General features: G+C 40.5%; 1 long non-coding RNA gene across 1 annotated transcript in view; it reads left to right on the top strand.

Annotated features, from left to right (window-relative positions):
- The window catches only part of LOC122124359, a 17,324-nt gene extending 11,203 nt beyond the window's left edge, over positions 1 to 6,121 (top strand). Inside the window, exons 2-4 of the long non-coding RNA XR_006150524.1 lie at positions 1,029 to 1,075; positions 4,119 to 4,238; positions 5,898 to 6,121. This is a non-coding gene — a long non-coding RNA (uncharacterized LOC122124359). The remainder of the gene's footprint in view (positions 1 to 1,028; positions 1,076 to 4,118; positions 4,239 to 5,897) is intronic.
- The last annotated feature ends 11,415 nt before the right edge of the window (positions 6,122 to 17,536 follow it).

Raw genomic sequence — 17,536 nt, 5'->3', positions numbered from 1 at the left:
TTGAGGACTGAATACAAGGAAAGGCGAGGTGAAGTGTGTGTCTTTCTTTATGTCAATCCTGGGGGTAGGTGAAGTGTGAGAAGCAGAAAATTCACATTCTACCTCCTCCTGGGACAGGGTCTATGTTACACCACAAGGCAGGATTAAGTTTGCTAGTCAACTGATGTTGAGATTAGATCATCTGGGAGTATCTAAGTCATTGTAATTACTAGAGACCAGGTAAGGGAAAAGATGGAGATGGGGAGGGTCAGAGGGTGATTAGGGGTTGTGAAGTGGTGGCTGGTCTATGTGGCCAGCTTTGAAGGGGATCAGGACTGTAGACATAATCCTGTGTGATTTCTCAAACTGAACTTATATCATATTTTAAGTGAGCCTGTAACTTGGTAGCAATGTGTTATAGCAGCAATAGGAAGTATTCTATGAGCGTCTCTTTGGCAGGCTCTTTCATCCAACTGCACCCCCAGAGGGAGATTCTCCTGTTAGCAAAAACCCTAAAGCATTTCTAAATGTGGGAGGACAATTCTGGTGTGGCCCTCACGTGCATATGTCATGGGTGATGATGAAGACGGAGGGGTGAGCAAGGAATCTGGAACATAGTCACTGGATCAGGGACTTGATCTGGACCCATGCATGAGAACCAAGTACCTATGGCCTGGTGTTCAATTCTCTTCCTCCGGGAGCATTTCTTTGCGTAGTTTGGAGACACTGGGTAATCCTGGACCTCAAACTCCTCATGTCTAAGTTAAAGTGCCAGGTCTGCTTTCTGTCAGGCTACAGGGAGTAGATCTTCACTTGGCCCTTCACTCAATAGTTGGTTTTTTAGCCCCTGCCCACTTGAATTCTCTTGTTTGCTACTCCAAGGGCCTGGAAGACAGCCTTCTTTCCGTGTGTGTGTGTGTGTGTGTGTGTGTGTGTGTGTGTGTGTGTATTCTCATAGACAGTTTTCATCCTATTCTCAGTGCCTTATTTGCCTGTGAAAAACACCTTGCACAGAATTAACTCTCACAAACTAAATGATTATTTTCCAGATTCCAAAACAAGATCCTGTTTCCTGCTGGAGTGGAAGGAAGAGGAGGTGCATGGCAGACTTTGTTTTGGTTTTCTTCATTGTTGACCTTTCTCTGTAACTTGCTGGCTATGCCCCTTAGAATCCAGCAGAGGGCGCTGTTGGGCAACTAAAGTTTCATCGTGTTACATTTCGTTTCTCAGAATTTTGTGACACATAGATGGACTATTATTTTTTTTACCCTCTAGTTTGTGAGGCTTTTCATAATTCACACATCCAATATCGAACCCATCAATCCGTCTTCCTGTACCCTTTTGCACCCTGCCTCCTCAGAGTGAGTCCTTGTCCTTTACAAAACACAAGCCATAGCTGTCATTTCATTTTGTTTAAACATAATTACATGACAAAGAACTTCTAACATAACTCTGATGACAGAAAACCAGTGACAGCGGCTCATTATTTTCTTGTTTCCAGACAGTAATTTTGTTAATTGCACTGTGCTTTGTTGTTTTCTGAACAAACAACTGAAGGGCATGAACCGAACACCACGATTGGGGCTGCATGACTTCCCTGATTGCTTTTATGCTTGACGAATATGTCTTTCCTCTGTACCCGTCGGGGTTCATTTCAGAGCCTTCATGGGTACTGAAATCCTGACAGCCTCACCTCCCTTATATAAGACAGTGTAGTCTTTATTTATAGCCCATGCCTATGGGTTTTAAATCATCTCCAGATTCCTTTAGTACCCAACACAATGTCAATACTATGTTCATAGTTGTACACTGTTGTGCTTAAGGAATAACGACAGGAAAAAAAGTGTTCATATTCAGGAGGGACGTGGCTTTCTCCCACCAATATTTTTGATTTGGGTTGTTTGAACTTGAGGATGCCAGATCTATGCATAGAGAGGGTGGACCGTATTTCTACACCACAACTACCACTACGTCTGTGTCAGACCTAGGCATTGCCCTGAAAGCCAGTGCAGAGCAGAGATGTGTATAAGATACCAAAGTGAAAACATGTAACGACACCAGTAAAAGGTAAATCCATGATATCTTTCCTAAAAAGAATTTTAAAACCTAAGATTGATCCTCTTGGGGAAATACTAAACTGTTTTCTTCAGATGCCCTACAACTGATGAATGCATCAAGACATATATATTATAATATATTACACACATATATAATATTTTTTTGATCCATGCATACACACACACACACACACATATATGTATACACACACAGTGGTGTGTTGCTGAGCATAAAGTAGATGAAGAATGAAATTAAGTTGTTCATGAGGAAATGGATGAATTTGGAAACCATCCTCTTAAGCCAAGTAAACCAAATGCAGAAGGACAAAGGTCATTTCTCTCATTTGGATATTGGACCTAAAAGACAAACATATATATGAACATATACCCATACACATATAATACATATATAACATGTGTCTATTACACACATATATGCACATTCTTGAATGTATCATGTATGTGTATCATATATAACGTTGTGTCTGACAAGTACTTCAAAGACATCTTACATGATTTTGTTGTTTTTCTTGTTTATGTAATTTTGAGGTAGAAAAGTTGACATTCTGCTTTTATTCATTCATTATATATTGTGATAAATTTCCAGACAGGGGTATTTTCACATAAGACTCATGGATTAGATGCAATTAACCAAACACAATAGTAAAAATGAAATATAGTACTTTTAGTTTTTTGGTAGTTCTGTTTTTTCCCCCTCTCTTTTTTATTGTCAAGGTGATGTGCAGAGGGGTTACAGTTCCATAAGTAATGTAATAAGTACATTTCTTGTCAAACTTGTCCCTTTCCTCATTTAGTTCTGGATTTTGAACTCAGGGCCTTGCACTTGCTGGATTCAACTCTACTACTGATCCAAGACTCCAGTCCTCTTTTGCACTAATTTTTCATCCTCCTCCCCCTCCTCCTCCTCTTTTGTGCTGGGACTGGGGCTTGAGCTCAGGGCCTGAATACTGTCCCTTAGCTTTTTATTTTTGCTCAAGGCTAGTGCTCTGCTACTTATGCCGTGCCTCAATTTCTGGCTCTTTGGAGGTTACTTGGAGACAAGGGTCTCACTGACTTTCCTGCCCAGGATGGTTTTAAACCAGGATCCTCAGATCTCAGTCTCTTGAGACTGAAGCTGAGACCCCAGGATTATAGGTTTGGGTCACAGGTGTGGCCCAATGCATTGTTGATTGAGATAGGCTCTTGATTTTTGCTTGGACTGTGATCATGCTTCTGATCATAGTTGCAATGACAGATGTGTGTTATATACTGAGCTTCTTCCATTGAGATGGAGGCTCATAATTTTTTTTCTTCCTAAGCTGGGTAGAATTTCAGACCTCTGAATCTCAGTATTGTATGTGGCTGGGACAGGTATGAGCCACTGGAAAGTATGTCATGGAAAAAAATCATTTCATTTTTTAAATACAGTTTAAATGTGTCGAGATATAACAATAAGGCCCCCCTGCCCCATATAAATACCATTTCTTTGTCTCCTCAAGAATTTTTTTATACTGCATTTTGGAAAAAATTTGGTTCTTTTTTCCTAAGATAATGAAGACTTTTTAAAAAATGAGCTGGGGAAAGTAGGGGGATAGTAGTTCACAGATGAAAGTAATTCTGATTGACACACAGTATCTTTGAATATGAGTGGTCTCAAAACAAAAAATAACATAACATTCAGGTCTGCTTAAAAAAAAGCAACAACTAGAAAGCTGTTGTACTTCCTATTCAGGATTCTGTGTTAATTATAGAGAACGCCAACTTAAAAGCCAATCATTTATTATAAAAGACACAGCTGCTCATGAAAAAAAATCTTAGAATGCTCCACTCTATTTTTAGTCTTTCTGTGTTACTTTTGCATCTGTACTTTAATGTTGCATTTTTTGTTTTAATCTCACAAGGGATTTAACAGCCTTGCTCTTTTGTTACCTACAGACTAATCCTTTTCTTTCATCTCCCTTTTTCTGGCATGTTCCTTATCCATCTCAGATCTCCTTTTGTGGGAAATGGTCAGGTTACTATTTCCTTTAATGATGGCCAGCTTGTGGGAGCTGATTCTCTTAGTATTTGTTTCATCCACAGTATCTTCAGCGCTTCTGTATTCTTGAAAGATATTTGGAGGAAATGGGAATCATTGGAAGTTTGTGAAGTGGCATCTCCAGAAGCCCACTGTGGCTCCCACAATACAAAACCACACCCAAGGTAACCAGAAAAGACACAGAGTCATTACAACAGTTGAGCCATGTGGTGCAGACCTTTGATTTCCTGTATAATAAATGCCGAGTCCAATTAGCTTCTCAGAGCCTGGATAGTTGTAACTTATGAACACAATGTTTCTGGGCAAAGTTTCTAGCAGAAGTGAGAATGGCTCACATTTATTTTTCTTTCGTTATTCTATTGAGAAATACAAATGATGGTCAGCCCCTTGGAGGAATAATAGTTATCATTAAAACTTTTTATTGTAAAGGTGATGTACAGAGAGGTTATATTTACGTAAGTCAGGTATTGAGTACATTTCTTTTTGAACAACCTCTTCCCTCATTTTCTCCCAGATCATTTTTTTGGTCAGTCCTGGGCCTTGAACTCAAAGCTTGGGTACCATCCCTGAGCTGTTTTGCTCAAGGCTAGCACTCTACCATTTGAGCCACAGCTCCACTGGCTTTTTGATAGCTAATTGGAGATAAGAGTCTTGCCGACTTTCCTGCCCCAGCTGTCTTTGAATGGTGATTCTCAGATGTCAGCCTGGTGGGTAGCTTGCATTACAGGCATGAGCCATCAGTACTCAGTGCTATCATTGTTTGATCACTTGCTATTCACCAGGCACTGTTGTAAACAATTTACAAGTAGGGCTGGGAAGGTGGCTCAGTGGTAGAGCGCTTGCCTTGCATGCCAGAGGCCCTGGGTTCGATTCCTCAGCACCACATAAGCAAAAAGAAAAAAGCCGGAAGTGGTGCTGTGGCTCAAGTGGTAGAGCGCTAGCCTTGAGCTGAAGAGCTGAGGGACAGTGCCCAGGCCCAGAGTTCAGGCCCCACAACCGGACCCCCAAAAAAACCCAAAAAACAAAAAAACAATTTACAAGTACACATTAGCTTGATTTGCAAGTGTGCCATTATTATTATTTGTAGCTAAAAATATATTAAACCATTGATCCAACATTTTCTTCCAACATTTCTCTTCCTTCCTTCCTCTTATCTTCTCTTTTTCTTTTTCTTTCTTTCTTTCTTTCTTTCTTTCTTTCTTTCTTTCTTTCTTTCTTTCTTTCTTTCTTTCTTTCTTCCTTTCTTCCTTTCTTCCTTCCTTCCTTCCTTCCTTCCTTCCTTCCTTCCTTCCTTCCTTCCTTCCTTTCTTCCTTTCTTTCTTTCTTTCTTTCTTTCTTTCTTTCTTTCTTTCTTTCTTTTTTTCTTTCCTCTCTCCCTCCCTTCCTCCCTTCCTCTCTTTCTCCCTCCCTCCCTCCCCCTCTCCTTCTTTCTTTCTCTTTTTCTTTCTCCCTTTCTCCCTTCCTCCCTTCCATTGAGCTTTTTGGCTCAATGCTGATGCTCTACCACTTGAGCCACAGCTCCGCTCCTGACTTTTTATTGGTTAGTTGAAGGTAAGAGTCTTATAGATTTGTCTGCCTAGGATGACTTCAAATCTTGATCCCCAGATCTGAGTCTCCAGAGTAGCTAGGATTACAGACATGAGCTGGGTGCTATTACCACTATTCTCACAATCATGTAGCTGATAATGTAGAAAATGTATCCCCATGTGATGAAAAAATTGACCGTAAACTCTTTAATGTTGCTGAATGTGTCAAAGCAGAACTTAATTCAGTTGATTTCAACACTGTAATAAAGGTTCTTTCTGATTTTACATTTGACTTAGGTGTAACATTGTTGGGTACAGCATGGCTTACAATGACCACGAGAGGGCAGCATAACACAACTTAATACACTGAGAGGAACCAAAACACCCTCTTCCCCTGCCCAAAACCCAAAACCAAACTCCACAATCATCATCATCATCATCATCATCAACAACAACAACAACAACAAAACCTACCTTATGCTTATGTCTCTACGCCGAAGTAAATTACATTTGAAATTGAATATTATGTCCCTTGATCTCATGGAGAAGCAATCTGTTAAGAAACTTTCTTTCTCTTGTTCAGTTATTAGCCATTTAAAGCCTGTGTCCAGGTTTGTGCTACATTTTCTCTTTTAGCACCTATATTAAGTGCTTAAGGGAATATAACAGAGAGGGGGTGAACTAGTTCAAAGGGTGCTGTACCCGTTTATGGGATTATCATGACTAATGTTACTACTAATATTGCTAACAAAGATGTATTAAAATAGCTGGTGGCCCATGTCCATAACTCTAGCTATTCAGGAAACATAGATCAGAAGGATTATGGTTTGAGGATAGCTTGGGCATAAGTACAAGATTCCCATTTCAATTACTAGCAGGGTGAAGTGGTACATCACTTTCACCCTAGGTACGTGGGAAGGGTGTATAGGGGGATCAAGGTCCAGGCTGGTAGGGTATTCATGCTAGACCCTATTTGCTAAAGGGCTGGGGGGAGTGGCTCAAGCAGTAGAGCATCTGCCTAACAAGCACAAGGCTCTGAGTTCAAATCCTAGCACTTCTCTTGCATGTTAAAAAGGCTTATTTAGAGGTGAGTTAATGAATATGTCTATTAACTTTAATTTGATCTTCTTCCCTCCCTCCTTTTCTCCCATTCCTTCCTTCCTTCCTCTTTCTTCTCTTTCTCTTTCTTTCTTTTTCTTTCTCTTTCTTTCTTTCTTTCTTTCTTTCTTTCTTTCTTTCTTTCTTTCTTTCTTTCTTTCTTCTTTCTTTCTTTCTTTCTCTCCTTCCTTCCTTTCTTTCTCTCTCCTTCCTTCCTTTCTTTCTTCTTTCATTCTTTTCTCCTTCCTTCTTTCCTTTCTTTCTTTCTTTCTCTCTCCTTCCTTCCTTCCTTTCTTTCTTTCTCTCTCTCCTTCTTTCTTTCTTTCTCCTTCCTTCCTTTCTTCCTTTCTTCCTTCCTTTCTTCCTTTTCTTCCTTCCTTCCTTTCTTTCTTTCTTTCTTTCTTTCTTTCTTTCTTTCTTTCTTTCTTTCTTTCTTTCTTTCTTTCTTTCTTTCTTTCTTTCTCCTTTCCTTCCTCCCTTTCTCCCTTTCTCTCTATTTCTCTTGCTATTTCCCTCTTTCTCTCTCCTCCCTCCCTCCCTTCTTCCCTCCCTCCCTTCTTCCCTCCCTCCCTCCCTCCCTTCCTTCCTTCCTTCCTTCCTTCCTTCCTTCCTTCCTTCCTTCCTTCCTTCCTTCCTTCCTTCCTTCCTTCCTTCCTTTCCTTTCCTTTCTTGCCAGTACTGGGTCTCACATTCTCCCTCAGGTTTTTTGTTCATAGCTGGCACTCTACCACTCAAGTCACACTTCTTGTTCTGGCTTTTTGCTTACTAATTGGATAGAAGACTCTTGTAGGTTCGTCTTCCCTGAGCTGACTTCATACAGGAATGAGCCATGAGAACCTTGCTCTGTTTGCTCTTTCTACAATGTAGCTATATCAAAACATCATGTTGTGCCCCATGAAATATACAATTATTATTTGCTAATTAAGAAAGGCTTCATGATGAAGTGGTCAGATTCTGGATATAAAAACATTTTATGCCTTAAAGGATTTATGTTGTAAGCATTGTATTGTTATTTTGATCTGTGGGGATTTATTGAGTTTCCTTTCTTCTTTACAACTCGCTCATGAAGCTTGACCTTGGGGATTTCCCCCCTTGTTCCCAGGAATCTTGGCTTCTGGATGCTGAAATTCGTGTGGTGGAGTTTATGGTGTTGCTCCTCAGTTTCTCCATTTCATAAAGGACCCACAGGGTGTCCCCAGGCTGTTCTGTTGTTTACATCCACCTCACACAGAAAGCCTTTATTCCAGGGACAACTGAGTGTTCAGCATCCTCTTTCTGGAAGGTTCCTTAGAGAATTGAATCTATCAGAAATCTACCAAGTAAAGTAGTAAGGTATTTGGGGCATGGCTAACAGACGATTCCTCTCAGGACACCTGCTTTCTCCTGACCTCCTTGTTTACACTCCTTCTTTACCAGTGTTTCTGCCTTTGGTGGCCTCTGAAGAGAGGTTGCTCTTCATCCCACACTTCCTGTTTAAACCATGGCTCTGCATTTACCTCTGCCAGCGTTCAGACCTTGCTGGTGTACACTGAACATTTCAGCATTGCTCACAATTGTTTGTCAACAATGGGCCCAGATAACAGCATGTCAGCACGCAGCAGCATCGTTACTCCTACTTATCCTTTCTTAGTCTTTTAACCACCTCTTCTGGTAAGGTGAAAGCACCTTCCTTTGTTCTCTGCTTTCATTGTGTGTGTGTGTGTGTGTGTGTGTGTGTGTGTGTGTGTGTGTGTGTGTGTGTGTGTGTGTGTGTGTGTGCCAGTTCTAGGGCTTGAACTCAGAGTCTGGTCACTATCCCTGAGCTTTATGGCTCAAGGCTAGGGTTCTACCACTTGAGCCACAGCTACTCTTCTGGCTTTTTAGTGGTTAATTGGAAATAAGAGTCACATGGACTTTTCTGCCCAGGTGGGCTTCAACCCACAACCCTCAGAGCTCAGTCTCCTGAATAGCTAGGATTACAGTCATGAGCTCAGGTCTTTGGTATATATATGTTTTTTTTTTTTTTTTTTTGGTCTGTCGTGGGGCTTGAACTCTGGGCTTGGGTGCTATCCCTCAGCTCTTCAGCTCAAGGCGAGTGCTCTACAGCTTGAGCCACAGTGCCATGTCCGGTTTTCTAGTGGTTTATTGGAGATAAGAGTCTCACGGACTTTCCTGCCTGGGCTAGCTTTGAACCGTGATCCTCAGATCTCAGCTTCCTGAGTAGCTAGGATTACAGGTGTGAGCCACTGGTGCCTGGCTCTTTGGTTTATATTTTTATACCTGCTTACCAGTTGCCATTAGATTGATTAAAAACTCAATTGATTTCCATGGACTAATTGATACAGTTAATACATTAGATTAGATTAATCATTATGCAGTCTTCAGTTCCTAAATAAGTGACAAATAGTAAAGAGAGTAAGGTCAATAATCTTCAAATGGGTATATGGATACAGATAGCTTAAGTAGGACACATTTCCACTTATTTTTCACATTTTGAAACATGTTCAAATCTGTCTGACTGACTGCAACCAGCCTGTGGTGATTTTGGCCATCTCTCCTCAACAATTCTTCTACTTTCCTGTCCATGCAGAATGCATGCATTTCCATGATGGGTACAATCTTCAGGCATCAAACAGAGAGTTGTTAGGAATTTGACATGAAGGTTAAAAATGTGAATGTTTCTAGTGACTGAATAACCAATCAGCATGCAAATCACATAGCCTCTAAACTTTTTTCAGCTGATAGAGTGCTCACTTTTTGATAAAAGGTGATGGCAGTCATACAACTTAGAAAGAGTACAAAGAACTGAGTGATATTATGAAAATAAAATTGTATTCATTGCTACTAGATAATTTGTTTGAAATTATTTGATCAATGCTTACAAATGAAAAGAGAAAATAGAAATTGATCAGGTCTAACCCTAGCATTTTAGAGGCTGAGATCTGAGGATTACAGCTTAGGCAGACAATCTTATGAGACTCCTATCTCCAGTCAACCAGCAAAAAGCCAAAACTGGAGGCTTAAGACTGTGAACAAAAAAAGTAGGGCAAAGAGGCAGCACGAGGCCTTGATTTCAAGTGCACACGTGCACACATGCACACACACACACACACACACACACACACACACACACTTGCATACACACAGAAAACAGAAATATTTATGCTGGACTTTACGTAATTGACTTTAATTCTTAATTTCATAAACTAATTGGAAACAGTATGAGATGTATGAGATACATTTCCAATGATGCATTTGCTATTGGTCAAAATGTATAAATTGCACATACTATCCTATGATAACAAATAGAAATAATGGTCATAATTCAATCCAGAAATAAGCTTTTACTACTTGGACCCTTATATCTTACTGAATTTTTAAATTATATATGTGTATTTTTATGGAAGAATGTGGTGAAACAATCAACAAAATATGTTGAGACACAAAGACCTCCAGATAAACAAGTTTAAGGAGAAAAGAGAATTTTGTGGAATCTTCAACTTTAAAAATATCTTGTCTTTTAAAAAATGTTTAATAGTGGGAGTGCATTGCTTTGGCATTTTGGTTGCAATGGATAGAGTGAAGAGTAAAGCAGCAGTTTTACTTAAAATGTCAGTCTTTTAATGTAATGGGAGTCCTATCACTTGCAACTGTCTCAACTTAAATCGTGTCTTTTTAAAATCTTAAATGTCAATTTAAAAAAGCATGTAAGAGGATATATAATTTTTGTCAGTTGTTTTTTCCCTAAGGATGTTGCTTTAGACATCATGGGCTGGACATGAAGGGGGTCCAGGTTTAAGTAATTTTTCCCTTTGCTCACTGAAGACTAAATCTCGGAAGGCTTTGTACTTACCAATATTACAGGGAAAAAATTTCCCTAATTGCCTTTACCCACCAAAAGGAAACCAAACAACCATGTCTCCATATTTGTTCTGAGGTCTGAGCGATCAGGACACACTCTTTCTCCCAGAGAAAACCTGAGCTTCTGTTGTAGGTAGAACCCAAGAGAGATTTTGAACAGCTACCAGAGGCCACAGATACTAAGAAATGGAGAGGAAAGAAAGGAACCTGAGCTAAAGGAGAATGATGGGTTCTGATCTCATCACAGTGAGATGATATGTATGGCCACCACGGTGGTCATATATGTTTCAGAGTGCATGCTATGCTATGTGAACTATTGAGTCATGTCATGCCTCATCTATGGTCACAAGTTGAACATTTGTCACCAAAGTCTACGAATACACAACTACTATGTTCTTTCCTATGTTGTATTTTTTCCTCTGCCTACAGATGTGAGAAATGTTCCCAGATTTTGTTCTTTTGTTCGTGTACATATATATGTATGTATATTGCATATATATGGAGAGCGAGAGATCGAGAGAGAGTGAGGAAGAGAGAGAGAGAGAGAGAGAGAGAGAGAGAGAGAGAGAGAGAGAGAGAGAGAGGGAGAGGGAGAGGGAGAGAGAGAGAGAATAAGCATTTGGGCGCTGTCCCTGAGGTTTTGTGTTCAAGGCTAGTGTTCTACCATTTGAGTCACACCTCTAGTTTTAGCTTTTTGCTGACTAATTCAATATAAGAGTCTCATGGACTTATCTGCCCAGACTGGCTATAAAACCTACATCCTCAGATCCCAGCCTCCTTACTAGGTAGGTTTACAGATGTGAGTGTTTTGAGAAACTGTGTCTATAGGAAATCAGACCAGGCAAAGCTCCACCTGTAATGGGTGATAGAGTGGCAGTCTTTTCCTTAGTTTGCAGAGGGGGCTGGCTGCTTCTTGGCAGTTAAAATGTCCTTGTTTGGTGCTTAAGGAAAGTTGTGATTAGATTTTGGATTTTAAATTGTTTAAATAGGGATACAGGTGGACCCATTGCAACAATGAAATGTACAAGATGCTATGTCAAAAAAACAAACTTTATGATTTTGGTGGGGGGTGTGGGGGGTTTAGGGGTGGGGGGTGGGGGGGAGGTGAGAGGGGGGGAGTGTAGTCATGGAGATGGGAGGGCAGGGATGGTAGGGGAAAAACAAAGGAGGCAGCAAAAATGCTTGATAAGAAATGTACTCATTACCTTGCTCATGTAATTGTAACCCCTCTGTATGGTATTTTCACAATAAAAAACAAAACAAAAAAAAGATTTTGGGTTTTTGCTTTATATCATTACTGTCACTGACAGATGCCACTGCTTCCTGAGATTACTGGGTCCCCAATATGGGTCTCCCCATATTTCTGGAGGTTGCCTGGCTATGTCAGGACAGTGTCCAGATATTAACAGTGGCTTTTTTCTTTCACACTTCAGTCATTACAAATAAAAGGAAATTTAAAGGTTGGTTGGGAGGATGCTATGAGGTAATCAAATGGACTGTTTGTATTTTTTTTTTCCAATTCTGAGGCTTAAACTCCAGGCCTGGGCACTGTTCCTAGGACTCTCTGTGCTAAAGGCTAGTGCTCTTCAACTTGAGCCACAGTGCCACTTCGGGCTTTTTCTGAGTAGATTATTGCAGTTATGAGTCACCAACTTTTCTGCCCTTGGCTGGTTTTGAACTGTGATATTCTCAGATCTCAGCTTCCTGAGTAACTAAGATTATAGGTGTGAGTCACTAGTGCCTGGTGACTGTTTGTATTTTCTATTGATGAGCACATTGATGTGAGAGAATTTCCTAGTCCATATTATTATGCCACAAACTTGTGTCTCATTTACAAATGGTGAAACTTGGATAACTTGTTAAAGTAATCAGTTACTATTATGAACCCAATAGTGTAAAAGGCAAAAGTTGAAGTTTCTGTTACTGAGATTATGTAAAATTTAGTCAAGCATACCACAAGCCCCTAATAATTACCATTTTCGATGTTGGTTGTGATTATTTATCTATTTTGTGCCAGTCCTGGGGCGTGAACTCAGGGCCTGGGCTCTGGTCCTTAGCTTTATTTACTCAATGTTAGCAGTCTACTTCTTGAGCCATAGGACTTTTTTTTTTTTCTTTTTGGTGGTTACTTGGAGATAAGAATTTCACAGATTTTTCTGCCTGGGCGGCTTTTGAACTATGATCCTTAGATTTTAGCCTCCTGAATAACTTGTATTATACTAATTATAGTACCCAGATGATTATTTGAAAGAAGATGAGCTGTTAGGGATGAAGGAGCTCTTTAAGATAACAAGAAAGCTATTAGGTGAAATCATGTGAACATGGTTCTGGGACACCTGAGCAGGACCACGTGCAGAGGTTCAGGGAGAGGCCACTTCCAGCACAAAGAATTTTGCACAGGATTTTCAAAATTACTGGATAGACTGCATGAAAATAGTTATTGTGAAGAGTATTGTACCTATATATATTTATATATATATATATATTTTGGTCAAAATCAGAATTAATCATGATGGATGCCAATAACTTCAGTGTAGTCTCAAGGTATATAAAATTCCAGACCCCAAATTTCTGGAGGTTGCCTGGCTATGTCAGGACAGTGTCCAGATATTAACAGTACTCAGTCAAAATAGAACCAACTGTAAGTTGGATCAGATATAAACCATTAGAGATCAATGGTCTGGAGCAGATGGAGAAGTGAAGGGTTAGGATTGGCAAGATATAAATTTAAGTTCACAAGAAAAATTGGGTATAATGCTAGTAGAGGGGGAAGAACAGCTTAGGGGTGAGGTATATGTAGTAGGAGGAGAATGGAGATCTTGTTTCTGAGTGTGAGAGGTAGAAAAGAATTCCAAGAAGGTTATGTAGGTAATAGCTTAGAGATCCAGTTGAAGAAAAGAAAAGAAGTTATAGATAAGTGTATTTGGGAGAATTGCTGAGTTTAGAAAAAAGTTATACTCAAAGAGTATTGGAAAGTCGGTTAATCTAAGATAACTCTTGTAATTATTATTTACACACATAGAAGGAGGCCTTATTTTATGTATAGATCTAGACAGGGTAGTTCTGGTGGAATAGTCGTATAATGTGAAGAGAAACAAAAAGGGCAGAGTGAGAGGGAAAAAAAAACATTAAAAATTGGGAAATTGAAAAGTGGAAGACAAAACCAAATAATAGTGAAAAATAGAAGATTTAAGTGAAATAGCAAATCCTAAAAATACAATACACAAAAGCAACACAGAGAAATAAAAACAAACCAACAAACAAAAACCCCTAAAGAGTGGGTTTTTCGGGTTGTTTGGGGGAGCTTGAGTCTCCAGGTAGCCTCAAAGCCGATTCCTGATGGAACCTTGTATGCCTTGCAGTAGTCCACTTTCCTTGTGGCTTGGCAGGGAGCAGATGGCCTTTTGATGGGGGAGGGATGCCTGCTATCTAGAGTCCCACTCTCAGGCCTGGTGGAAGGGAATTTGGGGGTTTCAGGTTTGTAGCCTGCTATCACAGGCCTGGAGCTGTGTTCCCAGGCCTTCCCAAGTAGTCACAGGAGCTTTAGGACAGAGCTTATGTCTGTGTTCTGCTCTGATGTGATCCCTCACTTTGAGAAGGGGGTTGGGGGTCCGAGGTCTTTGGGATCCTACAGAGTTGCCACCCCCAGGGAATGGACCAAGTTGGGTTACTCACAAGGCCTATAGCTGGTCGTGCACTGGACCACAGAGCTTGTGCTTGTGCTGTTGGTGGGTTCTCAGTCGGAGGGTCTGGGTTTGGAAGGTCCAAGTGCGGGAGGGGGTGGGGAGTAGGGGGTGGCATCAGCGGTGCTGCAAGCATGGGCTAACTTTGGGGGCTTACCCAGTGGTGCCAATTTCTGGGGATTGTAATGGCAGGATTGCTGGATTTTGCTTCTTCTCCATAGCCGCTGGGGGAGGGGGGGTTGGGGCAGGTTGGAGTGGGGGCCATTCCCCAACTCGGAGGTCTTCACCAGATACCCAGCGTTCCGCGGGTCTGGTGTTGAGTGCTTTCTTCTGTTTAAAGTCTGCAGAAAGTCCTTATGTGGCTCTGGTGCAGTTACTCTGCAGAGGCCCTGTTCAGTGTTTCTCTTTTCACTTTCCTTATTTGCCTGCTAGGATATGCCTTTTGTAGTAGGAAATGGAAAGACTTGGAAAAAATTATCTTAAGTGAAGTAAGCCAGGTCCAAAGAAACATAGGTCCCATGGTTTCCCTTGTTTGCCATGACTAGTACATACGTAGGACCAGCAGAGAAGGTCAAAGACTATGAACACATGGCCAGGTAAGATCATGTTGAGCGAAATGTACCCTAAGACAGGGGCAGAAGTGGTTTTTTTCTTTCTTGCCGTTGTTTTTAATGTGCTTATAATGCACTATGTGATTCTTTTGTGTCCGTTGTATGCTCTTCCCCCATGGTATTACCCATTTTCACTGTATTTGATGCCAGTGTTCTACATCTTGTATATAGCAGAATGTATGTAGCAGAATGCTTACATGGGGATGCAGGCTGACCTATTGTGATGATGAGATGTACAAGACACTATGTTGAAAATGAACTTTACAATGTCGGTGGGGTGGGGGGAGGGAGAAGCTGGGAAGGTGGAGAGGGAAAGGATGGTAGGGGAAAAACAAAGGAGGTTACAATGCTCCATAGGAAATGTACTCATTACCCTACTCATGTAACCATACCCCCTCTGTACAGTATTTTTATTATATATATATATATACATACATATGTGTAATTTTCCAATAAAATCATTAAACCTTTTTTTTTAAAAAGAAATCTAATAACAACAGATGCTGGCCCTCCAGCCAAAAGGAAACTCTACTGCATTGTTGGTGGGAGTGCAAATTTGTTCAACCATGTTGGAAAGCAGTAAGGAGATTCCTCAAAAGACTCCACATCGAGATCCCTATGACCCAGCAATCCCATTTTTGGGCATTTACCCAAGAAATCACAAACAAGGCCATACTGAAGCTACCAGCAAACTATGTTTATTCACCATAGCTAAGATATGGAACTGATCCAGATGCCCCTCAGTAGATGAATGGATCAAGAAAATGTGGTATATATTTACATGGAATTCTATGGTTCTATCAGAAAGAATGGCCCTGTCCCATTTGCTAGGAAATGGAAAGACTTGGAAAAAATCATATTAAGTGAAGTAAGCCAGGTGCCAAGAAACAGGTCCTATGGTTTCTCTTATTTACAATAACTAGTATATGTCTAGCACCAGCAGAAAAGGTCAAAGGCTATGTACATATGACCATATAAGATGATGCTAAGCAAAATGAACCCCAAGATAGGGACACAAGAGGTTTTATCTTTCTTGCTGTTGTTTCTTGCTGTTATTTTAATGTAGTTATACTGTACTATGCAATTATTTTGTTTCTTTCCTATGTTCTTCCCCCATGGTATAGCCCCTTTTTTCACGGTATTTGATTCCGGTGCCCTGCATTTTGTATATACATTTTTTTTTAATTTGGGGAGGGGAAGGGTAACAGAATTCTGAAATAAGGATACAGGTTGACACATTGTAACGATGAGATGTACAAGACACTATGTTGAAAATGAACTTTACAACTTCTTGGTGGTGAGGGGAAGGAGGAGTGGGGGAAGTGGAGACAGAAGGGATGGTAGGGGAAAAACAAAGGAGGAGGTAACTGCTCCATAGGAAATATACTCATTACTCATGTAACTGTAACCCCTGTTCACAGTATCTTTACAATCAAAAATACATACAAGAAAAGAAATTGAAATCACAGAAAACTTCCATAGAGAAAATAAGAGAATTTCATTTTTCTTTTGTTAAAGACTTAAGAGCTAGCTGGGCACTGGTGGCTCATGTCTGTAATCCTAGCTACTTAGGAGGCTGAGATCTGAGGATTGAGGTTCAAAGCCAGACTGGGCAGGAAAGTCCATGAGACTCTTATCTTCAATAAACCACTCAGAAAACCAGGAGTGGTGCTGTGGCTCAAGTAGTAGAGGGCTAGCCTTGCGCTGAAGAGCTGAGAGACAGCGCCCAGGCTCAGAGTTCAAGGCCCGTGACCGCCCCCCCCCCCCCCGCCCCCTACAAAGACTTATGAGCCAATAAGCTTTTCCTCTCTCCAGAACAACACCTAATCTAATTGCTTCCTTTTTATGGCTACATTTTCTAAAGGATATATTTGTATTATGTGTCCAGAGTATAGAGTGCTTTATTACCCAAGTGGTGATAAAGAAGCAAACATACCTTTAGCACAGAGAAAAGCCTATTTGCTGTTTTGTGGGTTTTTAACACTGCAATATTGATTTGAACGTTCCTTTCATTATCTTATTTCTTTTTTAAGTTTCCTCAACTGGTGGTGTTTTTTTTCTTTTTCCACTAAAGTGTTGAACTTGCCTCCAATTCTTACTCTGCTTGCAGTTTCCAGTTTAGTGAGATCTCCAGCCTAGGTTTTTGCTGGTTGAGACAGAATGTAGCATACAGTTATGTTTTGTTTGGCTTTACTTCTTGGCATGATCCCATAGATCTCCTGCTCCCCAACCAAGCACCATAAGGAAGGTGTAATTTTTTTTTTTTTTTTTATATTTGCTTTTTTTTTTTTTTTTTTTAATTTTATTTTATTTTATTTGAGAACATACTGTACAGAGGGGTTACAATTACATGGGCAGGATAATGCATACATTTCTTACCAAGCATTGCAGCCTCCTCCTTTGTTTACCCTTCACCTCCCTTCCCAGCCTCCCCCCTCCCCCCCACCCAATCATACCCCCCCCTCCCCCCCCCACCGACATTGTAAAGCTGGTTTTGACATGACTTTTTGTACTTCTCATTGTTGCAACAGGTCCACCTGAATCCTTAAACGACTTGTTTGTCCCCATCTCCTCCACATGTTATACTGACATCAAATATAGTGAAAGCGGGGGTTACACTGTGGGGGAGGGACATACAAAGCAACAAAGAAATAATCTTATAAATGCGTTAGAAACACATGCATGAAAGAAACAAAAACATTAA

The sequence above is a fragment of the Dipodomys spectabilis genome, unplaced genomic scaffold (assembly GCF_019054845.1).
Source record: "Dipodomys spectabilis isolate Male_0828 unplaced genomic scaffold, ASM1905484v1 ptg000234l, whole genome shotgun sequence".
Lineage (NCBI taxonomy): Eukaryota > Metazoa > Chordata > Mammalia > Rodentia > Heteromyidae > Dipodomys > Dipodomys spectabilis.
This window is presented reverse-complemented; position numbering and strand designations above follow the sequence as displayed.